A 15945-nucleotide genomic window follows, 5' to 3' on the forward strand; every position below is an offset into this window, starting at 1 on the left:
TCCTTAGATGCTATTTCCTTGCTGTTATTGTCCCAAATCAGCTCAAATGACACCCAAAATGGATTTAATGGTCCTAAACCAGGTCCCAAATATCCCAAAATGCCCCACAAGTCCCCACAGCAGCTCAACATTCACCCCAAATGCCTCCAGACAGCTGGAATTGCCCCAAATTATGCACGAAGAGCACAAACTCTGCCCCAAACCTTCCAGAAATTCCCCCAAACCGCCTTCAAAAGCCCCAAATGACACTCAAACCACGAGATCCCAGAGTGCAGACATCCAGGTCCTGCTCCTAAGCCTAAGGTGCCAGGACAGAAAGCTGGTGCTTGGCAATGATCCGGCAGAGGAGCAGGTGAGTAGAGGACGGGGGGGCTCCTCCGAAGAAAGGGGGGTAACAGCTGGATTTGGGGCTGATTCCCCTAAAAAGACCTTTCCGTGACGGGCTGTGCTTGTGGTGGCCCCAAAATACTCCAAACCCCTGATTCTGGGTCTGCAAAGGTTGGGGTAGGGGGGCTGGTGTGGGGGGTACCCCGCCAAAACCCAGCACAGGCGGTGGAGGGGTGCGGTGCGGCGCCGCTCGCTGCTGCCATCTGTGTGCAGAGTTCGGTACTGCAGGCGGTGGTGGTTGGAGGCGGTGCGCGGTGCGGCGCCGGGCCATCAGGGATGTTCCTGCTTAGAAGCAATTGCCAGAAGCAGATGCAAGGCGTCTACAGGCCTGAATTCCAATGCGTTGTTTATCATGCCTCACCAGAGGGGCAGGTTCCCACCCTCAGAGGGGTCCCCTCTTTCATGTTCAGGTGCTAAGTCATCCTCATGCTAAAAACTCAAGTTATTTCAGCTAAGGCCTAATGGCTTGGTCTCAATTTCCCCCCTTTTCCTTAAAATTGTGCAAATTCTTTTGCACAGTCCATAGTATGCACACCTCTTGAGCTACTGTAGGAACTTTCCACCACGTCCACAAATGAACAATTGTTAATAAAGCCGTAGTCAGCAGTAGCACAAGCACAGGGTAGACCGGTATATCAAAAAGTTGAGTTGCTGTAAGAGGTTGCCATTTTGTCCCTACCAAGAAAACTTCCCACCAGTGGTGCTCTCCAGTTCTCTTGGTGTCAGTGATGATTTCTTCGATTTCTTCTACATTATGCTTAACAGCCCATATTGCTTGGTGAGAAGTTTTGTTGGCCTTCTGCATCATCTTCTCCAGCTCTGGGTGACAGAACATTTTCTTTAGCATTTCTATTTTTGAGGGCAGGTATATCATGGTATAACACATCGGTATCTTGTATTAGTTGGTAAATAGTGACAGGGGTGGTGTAGTTAAAATCGCATCCAATGATTTTGGTAAAATTGCACACACAAAAGTTAGTAGCATTTGTTTCTTCGATACACCTATCAATTGTTGCATTCTCACACGTGGTTCTTATACAAGTGTCGTGGTTTAAACCTAGCCAGACAGCTTGTTCACTCACTCCCAGTGAGTGGTGCCAGGCTGGAAGCAATCGAGGCCCCCACCACACCCCCCCCCCCCCCCAGGGGCTCTTCTCCTTTCCGGCTCCCAGTGGGATGGGGAGGAGAATTGAAAGAATGCAACTCCCACGGGTTGAGACAAGAACCGTCCAGCAACCAATCACCACCGCTACCACCAACGACAACAATGATAAGAGAAAATAACAAGGGAAGAGAATACGATACCACCTGCTGATCACAGGCCCATCTATATGTCGCATCTCTGCCCTGATGGCCTGAAGTGTCATGGGCCCACCGGGCCAAAAATAATTCACCCTTATGTTGCCAATCTAAGTCCATCTGTGCCACTTCAATCTTAGCAGCTTTATCCACTTGTTGGCTGTTTTGGTGTTCCTCAGTGGCCTGACTCTTGGGTACATGAAGATCTATGTGGTGTACCTTCACCACCAGGTTCTGCACCCACTGTGGCAGCAATATCTTGCCACAGTGCAGCAGCCCAGATGGGTTTACCTCTGCTTTGCCAGTTGCTCTGCTTCCATTGCTGCAACCACCCCCACAGGGCATTTCCCACCACCCATGAGTCAGTATAGAGATAAAGTACTGGCCACTTTTCTCGTTCAGCAATGTCCAGGGCCAGCTGGATGGCTTTCACCTCGGCAATCTGACTCGATTCACCCTCTCCTTCAGCAGTTTCTGCAACTTGTCGTCGAGGACTCCATACAGCTGCCTTCCATCTCCGAAGCTTTCCCACAAAACGGCAGGACCCATCGGTAAACAAGGCATCCTGCTTTTCACTTTCTGACAGTTTATTATATGGATGGGCCTGCTGCAGATTTTTGCTGGGGCTGATGTATGTAATAACGCAACATTTAGCGCAGTTTTACTTATGGGAGAAGCCTCAGTGTGCTCCTTATATATGGACAAGGCTGCCTTGGAGTGCAAAGGTACAAACAGTTTTCAGGGTGAGCACCTAAAAGAGAAAAGAAACCTGTTAGAATGTACCTAGATTTCCGATGCTGTGGTGTTAGTGAGCTCCAATTGCCCATCGGATGAGCTTCGGATATTGCAGTTGTGAAAGCTGCCTGCCCTGAAGTGTTTGCTCTTCCCTTCTGCTGGTGGTGCCGCATGTTCTGCATGAACAGTGATTTCCCAGAGCGAGGGGACTTTAAGCCATGAGGCTGTTTCTTCATCTCAGGCTGGGTAACAGCGAGGGCGGGTGAGGCGGGCAGGCATGGCAGGAGCCCTCTCTCGATGCTGTGGGGATGAGGGATGGAAGCCATCAGGTGAGCTGGATTCACTGGTTCCTTTCCCACCTGCAGAGCTGCCGGGAGCAGCAGGCAGGGCACAGAGGCCTCTCTCTGGCTGTCCGCATGGGCAGCAAACACTCGTGAGCGGCCACTGCAGATGAGGCAGAAACCAGGGCACCGGCAAGCAAATGGGGTGTGTGGGGAGCCAGGGTGCCGTGTCCCACCTGCCCAGCGTCCCAGCGCTGCTGGAGCCTGTGTCCCGGTGGGAAGCCTGGCTGCGGGACTGGGGCTGGGACAGGCTGATGCTGGTCCCTGTCTCTGGGAGCCTGGGAGCTGATGCTCCCGTGGAGCAGTTATACAGGAGAGGAGGAGCTTTAGGAGAAATCCTGGCACTCCAACAGAGCAGCCCCCAGGAGCACCAGGAACACTGCTAGCAAGTAGCTGGATGGACCGCCGCCTGTGCATAGACAACTTTTCTTCTGCCTCCTCTGCTTGGGGCTGGCTCCTTGCTTTAAACCCTTTACATTCACCCTTTAAAACATGTATGTTTTTAAGACTCCACTTCCCAACCCAGGGCTTTGGTTGTGATTCTGCCTGGCTTTTCTAGAAAGCACTGGGTTTGTTTTGTTGTGATTTTTTTTTTTTTTTTTGGGGGGGGGGGGGTTGTGGCAAAAAACGAAGGGTGTGACACTGTGACTTGTGACTTACCCTCCTCCTGAAGTCCCCAAGTGCCTCTGAGAGCCCAAATCACGACAAGCCCAGAAATCACCCTGTGATTTGGGAGAGGCAGCTCTGCTGGGAGTGGATGGACACCTTCAGCCCCAAACAAGGCTGGGAATTGGGAATGAACCATGGAAACTGGGTCAGAATTAGAAAATCTCTTCCTGCCATGGACTGGGAGGGAACTCCACCTAAAACGCACACAAAAGTGGAGTAGAAAAAGCTTGCAGCACTGCAAGCAGAGAGCTCCAAGCATCCTGGGCTGTGTTTCGGCATCTCTATCTGCTCCAGCTGGAATGTCTCCCTGCCTGGAGGCGTGATGGGAGATGGCTTTGTGAGAGGCTGTGACCAAGTAAGTAGTCCACGTACCATGTGTGTGCCCCTGGCATCTGGGTAAAAAAGCCTCTCTCCAGCCATGCCAACCTGCTCCATCTCCCCTGCTCATCTCTTCTCCTGCCCTCCAGGGCTGCCGGTGCCTTTGCAACAGGCTGCAGAAATCTTGGAACCCTCAAGAGTAAAGTTGCTGCTGTGGGATCCCCAGTGCTGCTTCCTGGGCTGGGTAACATCACGCAGGTCTACTCCGTGCAGTGGGAATACCTCAGTGGTGCCAGCTCCCACACCATCCTGCAGTACTACAAGGGATCCCACAGCCTAGCCATCCACGCACCCTACGCAGGACAAGCTGTTTTCCGTCCATCCGATGGATCTCTCCTGCTGGACGAGCGTGTCCAGGAAAGTGACAGTGGCATCTACAAAGCAGCTGTCAACATGGGACAATCCTCAGCAGGATGGATGGCAGGAGATTGGCAGACCCCTCTTGGAGGAGGTCCCAAGTGATGGCCCTTGGCCAAGGCGATGGTGAGCAGAACATGGGGGGGGGGGGGCGGTTGGAGGGTGACCAGGAAAGCCTATGGGCAGCACTTGTCCCAGGTTGGACATTCCATGGACCACAGCCTGCAGCACAAAGCACGAATGCGACACCAGGTGGCAAATGAATTGAATGTGTCCTGGTGACAGAGAAGCCCCATGGACCACCAGAGCCACCCTTGCTGGGCCCAGCGGTGGTCTCACTCCCAGCTCCTCGGGTTTGTGGTTTTTTTTTTTTGTGTCAAATCCTGGGCAGGAAACAGCAACGACGCTTGGAAAGAGATAGAAAGAAGACAGAGGAGGGGAAGAACTGCCTTCTATCTTTTTTCATACCCTGCTGAGCTGGACACAGCGTCACCTCTGCAACATCAGCCTGCAGAATCTTTATTATTACAGAAAATACAGGTTTGCATCAAAGCAGTCCTAAAACACACAACCAGAAATACTTGGCACAGGGAATTCAACACACAGACCTTACACGTCCATGGAGACTGCCATCCCCAAATGCTACTGTATCTCTTCCTCCCTCTGGGCCCTGTACTCCTTCATGCTCCTCTGCAAGCAAGAGCAAAGAACAAACGTTAACAGCGTATACCTGAGAGGCTCGTACACCCCATGCCGCCACTCTGCTCTGTGCTGTGACTCCTCTGCCCAGTGCAGAGGATCCTGAGCAGCTCTGGCAGAGCTCCAGGTACCTTCAGAAGTGACTGAGCTTTACATTCACTCCAAGGAACAGGAAGCCAGGCCATGCTGCAGGTCAGGCAGAGAAAGTCTGAGATAACTCTAGGTTCTTTATGCCTACAACACAGCTGTCAGCCCTTTCCTCTCACCTCTGAGACCAAGAGACAGAAAAGCCCCCTGAACTCTTCAGGAATAGTCTCACCTCAAAGGTGTTGAGTACATGTTAGCAAACACCCATCAGGTCATTCATTCCTTTCTGGCATGGCTCAACAGCAGGAAGGGCCCCTTTGGGAAAGAAGATGGGCCAGTGGTTTCCAAAGAGGTTGGTGGCCCTCTCCCTCACTGCTCTGGGCAGTGTGGTTGTTCCTCCATGACGGGAACAGGCTCTTACATCAGGCACATGCCACACACTTCCCTCCTACCAGCCCGCCGTCAGCACCCTGAGAGCTGAGCTCAGGCCAGGCTACGGTGCAGGAAGGGCAGAGCCAAACCCTGCAGGAGCCCCACAGGGAAGGGGTTCCCTTGGCAAGAACAGCCTCAGCACTACTCATTTTTAGGAAATTAAAGAGCCAGCAAGCACAAACTCAGATACTCAGGGGAGCAGCCCCATAAGGAAGGAATGAAATAACACTGTCCTCCTGCGGCAGCAGACAAAGCTGTGGAGCCTAGATGGAGGGCAGTAGACTGAGCTGAATGGGCTGGTGCGCTGGGAGGAGTGAGTGATGGCCTGAGGCTCAGAGTTGCCAGTGCTGCCTGTTAACAGAGAACACAGACCCCTCTGGGAGGCAAGTCAAGAGACAGCACAGACTTTTCAAGAGAGCTTTGGTTCACAGCCTGATGAGCAAAGCTGCCAGATAAGCAAGAAGAAGCAGAAGCAAATTCTCACCGCAGCTATGTATGTCAGCACCCTTTGGGTTGGCTTTCCAAATCTTCTGCTGATTTAGGGGCAGGTGAAGCACCCATCACCCCTGACCGGACTTAGCAGATCCACCTTACCCCGGCACTGCAGTACCGTGCCTGCAGAGAAGAGGGAGAAGAGTGGTTTTCTTTATTGAAATGACTCATGGTGGAAACCTGACGTGAACAGAGGGGATTCCACAAAGGAAGGGCCCTGAACGTGAAAGCAATGCACACCCCATACCTCTGGTCTGGATCCGGAAGCTGATCTTGCTTTCAGAGGGGTGTGTGATACAGTAGCCACAGAACTCCGCATCAGGGCTGCAGGAAGGGCGAGAGGAGAAGAGAGCAGTAAAACCCAGGCCAATCCACAGCAAATCTCAGGGAAGTCAGAGGCTTGGGCCACCCCAGACCTGCTGGGGCTCAGGACGTTTCTAATATGACTGAGGGTCTTATGGGAGGGATGTGCTCAAAGGACACTCCCCCTGTAACCTTATTCACACCCTTCCATCTATCTCTGAGCTGCAGCTGGAACTTGGCAGGGGAAAGACCTGGCTGGCACCCTGGTCAAACAGGGGATCCTGGCTGCGTGGAAGCCTCCCTCCACACAGACCTGTTGCAATTCTGCTGGGCAAAGGAGGCAGATGGGTCTAGGGCACCACAAGATGTTTGCAGACTGCATGACATCTGCCTTCACAAGCCGAGGTGGTTGGTAGAACATTTGCGCACACAGCAGAAAGCACAGCCCCTCACAAGAAGGCTGCTCTTTTTCTTGTCATGGTGAGACATCAGAGGAATTCACACAGCATTTGCAATGCGACTGTCATTTGAGATGGTGCATTGAACTTCCTGCTGGAATTCTTCTGAGCCTTCCCAGTGAGTCTTCACAAACCCCCAGTGCCTCCCAGCTGGATAAAACCAGTGAAGGCATTTGTATATTTTAATGGGGGCAGCAGGATTACTAATTTCCAGCACCAATTCCTGCATCTTGATGGAAGCATTAAAGGGGATCAATTTGCTTAATACTGGCTGTTCCTACCCTCTTTTCTGACAGCACTTGCCCCAGAAGGCGACATAGGTACTGCCTGACCACCTGTACTTACAGAGTTGCACATCATTTTACCCAGAGCCACGTAAGACATTCAGAAATCTGTCACATGTCTGCCATTCCATTTCCTCTCTACTAACCATCAGAGCAGCGAGGGCTGGCTGTTCCTTACGGGACGGGGAGCTGGGAGCATGAACAAAGGTGCAAAGGTGGTAGCCAGGGCCAGCCAAGGGTCCAGGTCACCAGGCAGGTTTGTGGGGGTGAAATAGGTGCGAGGCCGGGTCAGGAAGACAACCTGCAGGTCGGGTGAGGGTAAAGAGGGTCAGACAAAACCTATGAGCACCAAGCAGATGTACAATGTACAACATTGAGGAGAGGCTGATGTTGGGTCAGGAAGTCAGCCCATGGGTCAGCATCCAACAGCTCAGTACAAGCTGAGCTGAAGACCCATATAGATACAACATAGCTCAGGAGGGACTGAAAGCCTAAGCTAAGCTTAAATGGGGTTCCTGAGCCTGTGGGCAGGGTGTGTGTGGAGGCCCCAGGTGAGGCTGGTCATACTCATCAAGGCCTATTAGCGCTCTCAAGGCTAACAGCACAAGGAGAAAACTGAATCCTGTTAAGGGAGGGGGTAGGTAAGGAGCCTCTGGCACGAGCTCTGATATAAATTCTCCAACAGGCATGCACAGAGGTAGTTTTGCCTTGTTCCAGCAGCAACTGAGATGCAACTTAGTGAAGAAGGGCAGAACAGGAGACAGAGGAACCCCCAGTGGTACCAGGGGCTGTGGTGACTCCACTTACCTCACAACCATGTAGTGGAGGGCATTGCCAAGCGTGTGGTCCCCATCGGGAAACACAGACGTGACTCAGTTTCCATTTGTCCCATCCGCCCGAACCTGCCGTGAATGGGGAGAGAAGAGATGCTGTAAGGTTCTCTGCATACCAGCCCCAGGGTGAAAAATCAACAGCTGTGCTCAGCTTCAGCACAGGACTTGTAGCTCTGGCTGGCTCATCGCTGTGGCTCGTGGCTCATGTCTCAAGTGCTGGAGTGTGACCAAGAGCAACTTCACAGAGGAGGGAGGGAAGGTGGCAAAATTATCGAGCTTAGAGAAACGTCCCCCTGGTTACCAAAGTGCCTGTGCACCCTTGCTCCTCACAGGAGAGAAGAGGAGCCCAAAGAAAGCTGCCAGCTTCAGGATCCATGGTGGAAAGAAGCTGGGAGTGACTGTTGAGGATGGTGTGATACCAGGCCCTGCCACCAGCACAGGGCTAGACAGGAAGTCAAGAACTCCCCAGGGAGGCTGTCAGCAGGGAAAGCTTATCCCACTTCAAAACCAACTATAAGCCCTCCCAGTTCTCACCTGGTTACACTGCCCTATCGGCCAACGAGTCCCTGGACTCACCCGATCCACCCTCAGGATCGCTAGCAGCCGCTCTATCGGTCGACGTATATTCTCTAAAATTATACGTACGTATTAGGTTACACAACATGCCTATACATATTCATGTCCTATCCCTGCTTCGTATTATAATGAGCTAAACGGTCCTTTGCGGCTGCGCAGTAACTCCCGGTGGTCGTGGGTGAGGGTCTCAAGATGAAGTCAATGACTCTTCCTCTGCTTAAACTTTTTACCTCTAATAGTTGCTCATGCTCCCTGGTGACTTGGTCATTGTCCAAACCACAAAGCTGGCTCTAGCCAGTTTCAGGACCCAGAAAGCAGGAGCCAGATTACTGTTCCTTCCTCTTACCAGTAGCCGTGTCCTCCCATCCTGTTCTAGCACAGCATAATGAGCATGAAAAATGTTTGTGGAGTATGGGCAAGCATTAACATCGTTAAGCAAGCGGCTTAACACTACCCCTGCCTGTACATTGGTTAAATCTTTTTGCATTACTGTTCCCAGGCTGAAAGTCAAAAACACAGCGCTGCACCAGCTACTAAGGAGAAAAAGTGACTGCTACTGCTGAACCCAGGACAGTGTTCAGCTCCTAAGTCTGAGGCCCAGAGTCTCAGCCCCAGAGTCTCAGCCCCAGAGTCCCAGCCCCAGAGTCTCAGCCCCAGAGTCTCAGCCCCACAGTCCCAGCCCAGGAGTCTTAGCCCGAGTCTCAGACCTACAGTCGTAGCCCGAGTCTCAGTGCCAGAGTCCTCATTTGTGAGTCTCAGCCAGAGTATGTTCCAAAATCTGACCACCACAGTCTCAGCCCTGTGAGGACGGAGGCACGGACCCAGAGGTAGAGTGCAAGCTGGATCGTTTATTGCAAAGCTTACACAATATTTATATGCTTCCAAGCAATTAGCAGAGCACATCTGGGTTTGCCTTGCGGTTACATCAGGTGAAAGTGATACGTGGATTGACTCCAGCTCCTTAGAGTTGTAAAGTAGGTATGCTTTATTCAGCTGAGGTGCATGGGGGTTGCTCCTCCAAAAGCATGCGCACTCCCCTCTTTCCAGTTCTGACATCCTCGTTCCTTGCCAGTTCCAACGACTTCCAAGTACCAGTCAGGGACGGGTCGCTCTTAATTGCCTGCTGTAGTTCCTCCTTCCCATGGTCTCTGACAGTTTTGATACATTCCAACCCCCACACAGCTCCACAGTCTTAGCCCCACAGTCTCAGCCACAGAGTCTTAGCCCCACAGTCTCAGCCAGAGTCTCATCCCCACAGTCTCAGCCCCAGAGACCCAGCCCCACGGTCTCAGCAACAGTCTCAGCCACAGGGTCTGAGGCTGAGAGTCTCAGCTCCAAAACCTGAGCACCAGAGTCTCAGCTACAGTCTCAGCCACAGAGTCTATATTACAGTCTCTGTCACAGAGTCTGACATTCAAAGTCTGAGACCCAGAGTCAGAGCCACAGAGTCTCAGCCCCAGTCTGAGCCCCAGTCTGAATCCCAGAGTGTTAGTCATAGACTTTCAGCAGCAGTCTCAGCCCCAGAGTCTGAGAGTATCAGCTCCAAAGCCTGAGGCCCAGAGTCTCAGCCGCCGTTTCAGCCACAGAGTCTCAGCCTCTGAGTCTTATCCCCTGAGTCTGGCCCAAGTGGTGCAGCAGGAGCAAGGACACAGACAGGGACAAGGATGAGGTACGGGCAGGAGCAGGCAACAGCTCCGCGTCTCTGCCTGCTCCCTGCCCCATGCCTGCTTCCCACCGCTCCTATCCCTGCCCCGCGGGAGGTGGCCCTGGCTCAGTCCACTGCTGGTGAGGTGTCAGGCTTGTACAAGGTGGTCGTAAGTGTGAAGGAGGCGATGAAAGCCCCGCCTTCAGTTCATGCAGTTCCAACCCCCTCCCCAACGGCTGTTATGTCATTGCTGTGACGTCCCTGCTGTCCTTTCAGTGATGCCAGATCCGAGTCAAGCTTTTCCAGTGAGGACACATCGTTCTGGGACGAGCCGATTTCCCTTGCCTTCAGAGAGCACCCAGCACACACGCGTGGCAGACGCGCACAGACTGCACAAACACGTACTGAACGCACACGTGCTGCACGCGTAGATGTGCTGGTCTGTAACACGCCCCAGGTGGGGCAGAGCGACCAGCTCCAACGGCAGGGGATTGTCCCATGTCACAGTGGGGCCGCACGCTCGCAGGCCCGGCCGATGCAACTCCTGCGGCGAGGCCCCGTTGTGAGGTGTGAGGTGTCCCGGGCTGTATCTGCCCAGCAGGGCCAGCACAGCGCCAGATCCGCTGCTGGTCGCAGACGAGAGCTCCTGGTTTGGATCCCCAGCCTTGAGCCTCGTGTGGTACCAAAGGCGCTCAGGCCCTGTGTCGCTATGGAACCGCTGCTGCTGCTGCTGTTGCTGCTGCTGGGCCTGGCCCCCGGCCTGGCCCGGCCCCTGGGGCCCTGCCCAGGGCCCTGCCGCTGCCGCGGGCGCCACCTGGACTGCAGCAGCGCTGCCCTGGCCCGCGTGCCCCTGGCCACCCCCCAACGGCCCTTCTCCGTGCTGTGAGTGCCCTGCAGCTCCGGGCGCTGCCCCGGACACCCCGAGAGCGGCTCCAGGGACACGCTGCCTGTGGAGGGCTGATGGGCAGCGCCGAGGGGGCAGCTCCAGGCCGGCCTCACGGCCACCCCGCAGCCCTGGGGCAGGGGAAGGGTTTGTGCTGGGGGTGACGCTGCCAATGGCTTCTCCGCAGGGATTTCACTGGGAACGCGCTCGCCCTCATTCGCCCTCAGCCGTGGAAGGGATACCTGTGGGCTGAGAAGCTGTGAGTATCCACCAGTATCGGACTTGGCACAGGGGTTCCGGGATCCCCATCCCTCCGCCGAGCTGCCGAGCTGAGGCTGTGCTGAGCACCACACCAGTGCTTGCCATGTGCTCGGCCTGCAGTCAGGGTCAGCAGGCTGGGAGCAAGCCCCTGCTCCTGCCATGAGCGTGATGAGTCGTGGCGGGACCCAGAGAGATGCCGCCGTGACGCTGCTGCAGGGTTGCTCCCCTGACAGCTCCATTGCACCCGAGAGCCACGGGTGCCACTGTTCGTTTGTCTCTTGCAGAGTCCTCCAGCACAACAACCTGCTGGCGGTGAAGAGGCGCTCGCTGGGGGGGCTGCTCCTGCTGAGGCACCTGTAAGTACCCCCCTGCCCATGGTGGTGGGCACGGCCTCCCCCCTGCCCTGGCCCTGCTGCTCTACAGTCCGCCCCAGGAAGGGCTTTATTCCTGCGGGTATCCCGGCTGCAGCCAGAGCAGAGCAGGGTCTTGGTGCAGGGGCGGGCTCCCCAGGGACGCGCTGCACTCCCATTGCCCCACGGCCGAGCAGGAGCAGGTGGCTGCTGCCCTTTCCCTGCACAGACCTGCACGAGGCCGCCTCCTCCAGGGCAAACCTTGTGCATTCGTCTCCTCTCAGCTCGGATGCCCCAGAGCTGCCTTGGAGTGAGCTCATGGTGCAGTTCATCGCCCGTGGAGAGGGGCAGGCACTTCCCATTCACCTCCACGATGGGGCTGGGGACTCTGGCTGAGCAGGCCATGAAACACACCCCACAAAGGTTCCTCTCTCCTTGTTTGCTGCAGAACAAGCCCCCCAGTCAGAGAGTTCAGGCTGGGACAAGGAACCTTTTGGTTTCTAGAGCCAGGCCAGAGGACTCCTGCGCACATCAGAGCAGGGCTGCGCAGGGAGGTGACGTTTAGCAGCTAAGGGAAATAGCCCCATTTTGGTCACACAGGGCGTTACAGCCTGTCCCTGAGGCCGCACACAAGAGGTGCTCTTGGGGCGTGCATAAAGGACCTGCTCTGTTACCAGAGAGGAAAATCAGCCCTGAAATACCCCTGGTGGGATCAGAGCTGGGAGAACCTCTCTGAGCTGCAGCCACCCCCGTCAGGAGCGTGACCTCCGGTTACACACCACTGCAAGCCAGTGCAGGAGAGAAACCCCACGTGAAATGAGAGCTATGGCACGTCTGTGCCGCCAATGTCAAAGCACCTGAGAGAAACCGGGACAGTGCAAATGTCACCAGCGTTTTGTGTTCTCCTGTTAACAGGGATTTATCTTACAACAAAATCCAGTTGATCGAGGCACGTGCTTTTGAGAACCTTCCTTTCCTGGAGACCATGTGAGTTATGGGAGTTCCTTCCTGGTGCGGTTGGTGAAGCCTGGTTGCATTTTGAACCTTCTGGTGCTGGAAAAAGCTCCAGTTATTTTTAGAAGAAGGCCTCCGGTTTCTCCTGCTGAAGGAGCAGCAGAGCTCAGGTGCTCAGGGAGTGGCTGGTGGCCACGCCAGGATGGGGCCATGGCTTCTGCAAACACAGCAGGAATAGAAGCTGTGTCTTGAGTCTTGCTGTGTCCTGGCACAGGCAGAGATGCAGCACGCATGCACTTCATCTCCTCTCCTGGACAGGTTAACAAACAGCAGGAGAGAAAATGGCAGTTTCCCCCCAGTTCCACCTTGGATGGGGCTGTTTCCTGCAGATCAGTGCTGCTTCTCTCCAGCTTCCTGTGGTCTTCATTTCTGTGGTCTCCTGTTTCCCCAGAAGCCTGGAGGGAAATCTCATCACCCAGATCCGGAGCGACACCTTCCGGGCATGGCACGGGATGCAGTTCCTCCAGACGCTGTGAGTGTTCCAAGGGCTAATGGTAGCTCAGAGCAGTGGCACTTGTCACTGTGTTCTGCTCACCTCTTAACCCCAGTAGGCAGCAGCATCAATGCTGAATGACAACTCTGTCAGGCCACGCCTTTGCCTGGCTGGGTGCAGGACCAGAGACAACGCTCAGGGACAGTGGGAATGTGAGAAATAGGGAAAGTCCTGTTGGAGGGAAGCCACCAGAAGGTGTGAGTTGAGGAGGAAAGAAAGAGATGTTGTGTTTTCCAGAAGCAGCACTTCTGGGCTTTTGCTCTCTGGGCTGGAGATAGTCAGGACCTGATGTATGTTGTGAATCTGCCCATCAGCATCTGCCCTGGTCTGGAACCTTCACCCCAGGCCCTTCCTCACACACGCAGCACTGAGCCCCTGCCACCGCTCTCATCCTGCACCCCCCGCTCACATGGGGTGTTGGTTCATTTCAGGGTCCTGCGCCATAACCCCCTGTCTGTTATCGAGGACACATGGTTCTTCAAGCTGCCTTCAGTCACTCACCTGTAAGTACGGACTCCTTGTTAACGGCTTACCGTGGATCTTTCTTTGTGTCTCTGGGTGCCCCGTGGCCAGGAAAGCAGAGATCCAGCAGCAAATCCCACCCTTCTCCCACCCTTCTCCTGCTGGAGGCAGCGGCAGAGCCAGGCAAAGGCTGAGCAGTCCTGGCGTGTCCCATCTGCAAAGCCAGCACGGAGCTGCGACACGGACTCGAACTTGTCTGCATTCATGTCCCATGGGATCTGCAGGATCCCTTCTGGTTCAGACCCATGGGTGGGAGCAGGGCACAGCAGGAAGAAGAGACGGTTTTCCGTCTTTTCTCCTGGATTAGGTAGCAGCAGATCCCCCCCTGCGGCCAGCACAGCAAGCAGCAGGGACTGGGCTTGTTCCCGGAGCAGAGGCTGGTGCCGCCACCTCAAATGTAATGTGTTTCTTGAAACCCTTGCAGGGACCTGGGTGCCACACGAGTGACTCGGCAGACGCTGCTCATGCTGCTCCTGAGAACATCCCGTTTGGAAACACTGTGAGTGTGCGGGGGCTGGCTCCCACCTCCAGCAGATCCCGGCTGCTGGGACAAAGGGTCTGTGTGGGGAACAAACCCAGCAGCACAAAAGTATCCATTGGGACACAGGGAGCGAGGGGAAGTTTCCCAGAGCTGCAGCAGACACTGAAGCAGACCCCTGAGGCGTTTCTGTGCGCCACCTGGGTTGGAGTCGCTGCCCTGGGTCGCGATGCTGAGTGTTTGTGCACAACCTCTGTTCTTTAGCAAGCTGTCCATCGACACGGCCTGCTGCCTCTGCCAGCACAAGCACAGCACTGAGACCCCGTGCAGGACCCTCAGCTTCGACTGCATGAGCGTGTGCAACAGCACTGTTCCCCGCTGCGGTAACTGGCCCACAGCCCTGCCCATGTCCCCCAGCTATAGTGAACCTTCTGAGCCTGTGTCTGGCAGAAAGCTCTTTGTCACTGAAGTGCTCTTGGTGTGTTACAGCTCCCCTGGCAGAGACACCAGGGCTCCTAATGGGACCGGTGCCCCCCAAGAAAGGGAACAACAGGTCCGTGTTGAATCTCCAGCCTAAGGAGCCTTCACTCGGGGAGCAGAGAACCGTCACGCTCACAGTTGCCTGGAGCCTGAGCAGCCTCGATGCATCAGCACCTTCCCCTCAGCAGCTCTCGAGGCAGGAGGGCAACATCGCCAAGGAGCTGACGCTGATGCTGCAGAGCATTCAGCACAGGGGCTGGAGCAGCTCTATTGACACCAGGAGGCTCTATTTCCTAGCAGAGGGGCTCGTGGCACAGCTAAAGAACAAGCTGCACAAGGCCATGAGCATCCTGACTGTGAAAAGTATGAACCTCAGCGATATCCTCCCAGTCTCCAGCCACCAGAGAACACCCACCCTTCCTGCAGCGCAGCCTTCTACACAGTACCAAACAGAGGACCCACATCTCGCCCTGTCTGGTGAGAGTCAGGATCATTCAGACGCCATGGGGCAGACCAACACGCCTGACAGGATGGAGAATGAGGGTAGCGCAGAAGATGAGGAGGAAGCACCATCCCCAACACAGGACTCTGCTGGGACAGATGAGGAGCAGAAGCAGGAGGACAGCGATGGGACAGTGGGCAACGAGGGTGCAGAAGAAGAGCCTGCAGCAGCAGAGGGTAGAGCAGAGCAGAGACCTAGCACTAAGGAGCAGGAACCCTCGACCGCAACGGCACAGGGCAGCTCCAGCGCCCCGGGCAGCACGGCCATGCGAGGACCCCCCTTTGACACCCTGCTCAGCCGCCACCTACACTCTCTGGTGCCAGATGGAGCCCTGCGCAGGTTCATGGCACAGGTGGCTCGAGCCCTGAGCGAGGACTGTGGCCTGCCCCAGCTCCAGCAGGCCTGCGCCAAGATGGTCTCGAGGATGGGGCTGCTCCTGAGGCTCCTGAGTGAGAGGCAGCGTGACCCGGAGCCCTCTGACCTCCTTGAGCAGTGTGTGCGGGAGGAGGATGCCGGCACCTCTCGTCCCCATGCCCAAGTCCAGGCCAGGGAGATGGGCAGTGAATCTGCAGAGACGGTAGGAGAGAACGGGGCATGGCTGCATGTGTGTGTCTGGGCAGTGGGGTATGGAAGGGGCCTCCCTTCCCTCCCCGCTCCTCTTCTCCCTGATGCACTCTCCTTTTCTCCCAGGAGATGGCCAATCACACCTTGGACCGCTGGCTGCCGCTGGCACTGGTGCTCTTGCCGTTACTGAACTTCATCACATCCGTTGCTCTCCTGGTGCAGTGCTGTTTCAAGGTGAGCCAAGGATTCGTTTGCCAGAGCGCTGCCAGCCAAACCCTGGGGCTGAAGAGCACAGGGGCCCGGGGGGGGGGGGGGGTGGGGGTGTGTGCTCCCACAGTGCTCATGGGGCCCGGGTGCTGCTGCGGATGCCTGTGGATGTGCTGGCGTGCACAAGAGATGTCTTCCCAGACTTGGAGCTCATTG

The 15945-nt window shown here is 55.4% G+C and overlaps 1 protein-coding gene and 2 long non-coding RNA genes across 3 annotated transcripts in view; 2 read left to right on the plus strand and 1 right to left on the minus strand.

Moving 5' to 3' along the window:
* The window catches only part of LOC133280930 (S-adenosyl-L-methionine-dependent tRNA 4-demethylwyosine synthase TYW1-like), a 331505-nt gene that overhangs the window by 147066 nt on the left and 168494 nt on the right, over positions 1-15945 (plus strand). The gene's annotated exons all lie outside the window — the stretch shown is intronic.
* Positions 4661-6321, minus strand: LOC133281044 (uncharacterized). Its single transcript, XR_009747354.1, has 3 exons — positions 6124-6321; positions 5185-5267; positions 4661-4856 (listed from the first exon to the last, which is right to left on the minus strand). It is a non-coding gene; the product is annotated as an uncharacterized LOC133281044 (long non-coding RNA).
* Positions 11404-13130, plus strand: LOC133281037 (uncharacterized). The gene is made up of 3 exons (XR_009747352.1): positions 11404-11475; positions 12385-12456; positions 12875-13130. It is a non-coding gene; the product is annotated as an uncharacterized LOC133281037 (long non-coding RNA).

This window comes from Pezoporus flaviventris, unplaced genomic scaffold, assembly GCF_033815535.1.
Source record: "Pezoporus flaviventris isolate CSIRO_AGI_PZ_B2104156 unplaced genomic scaffold, CSIRO_AGI_Pfla_v1 ptg000093l, whole genome shotgun sequence".
Taxonomy (NCBI): Eukaryota; Metazoa; Chordata; class Aves; order Psittaciformes; family Psittacidae; genus Pezoporus; species Pezoporus flaviventris.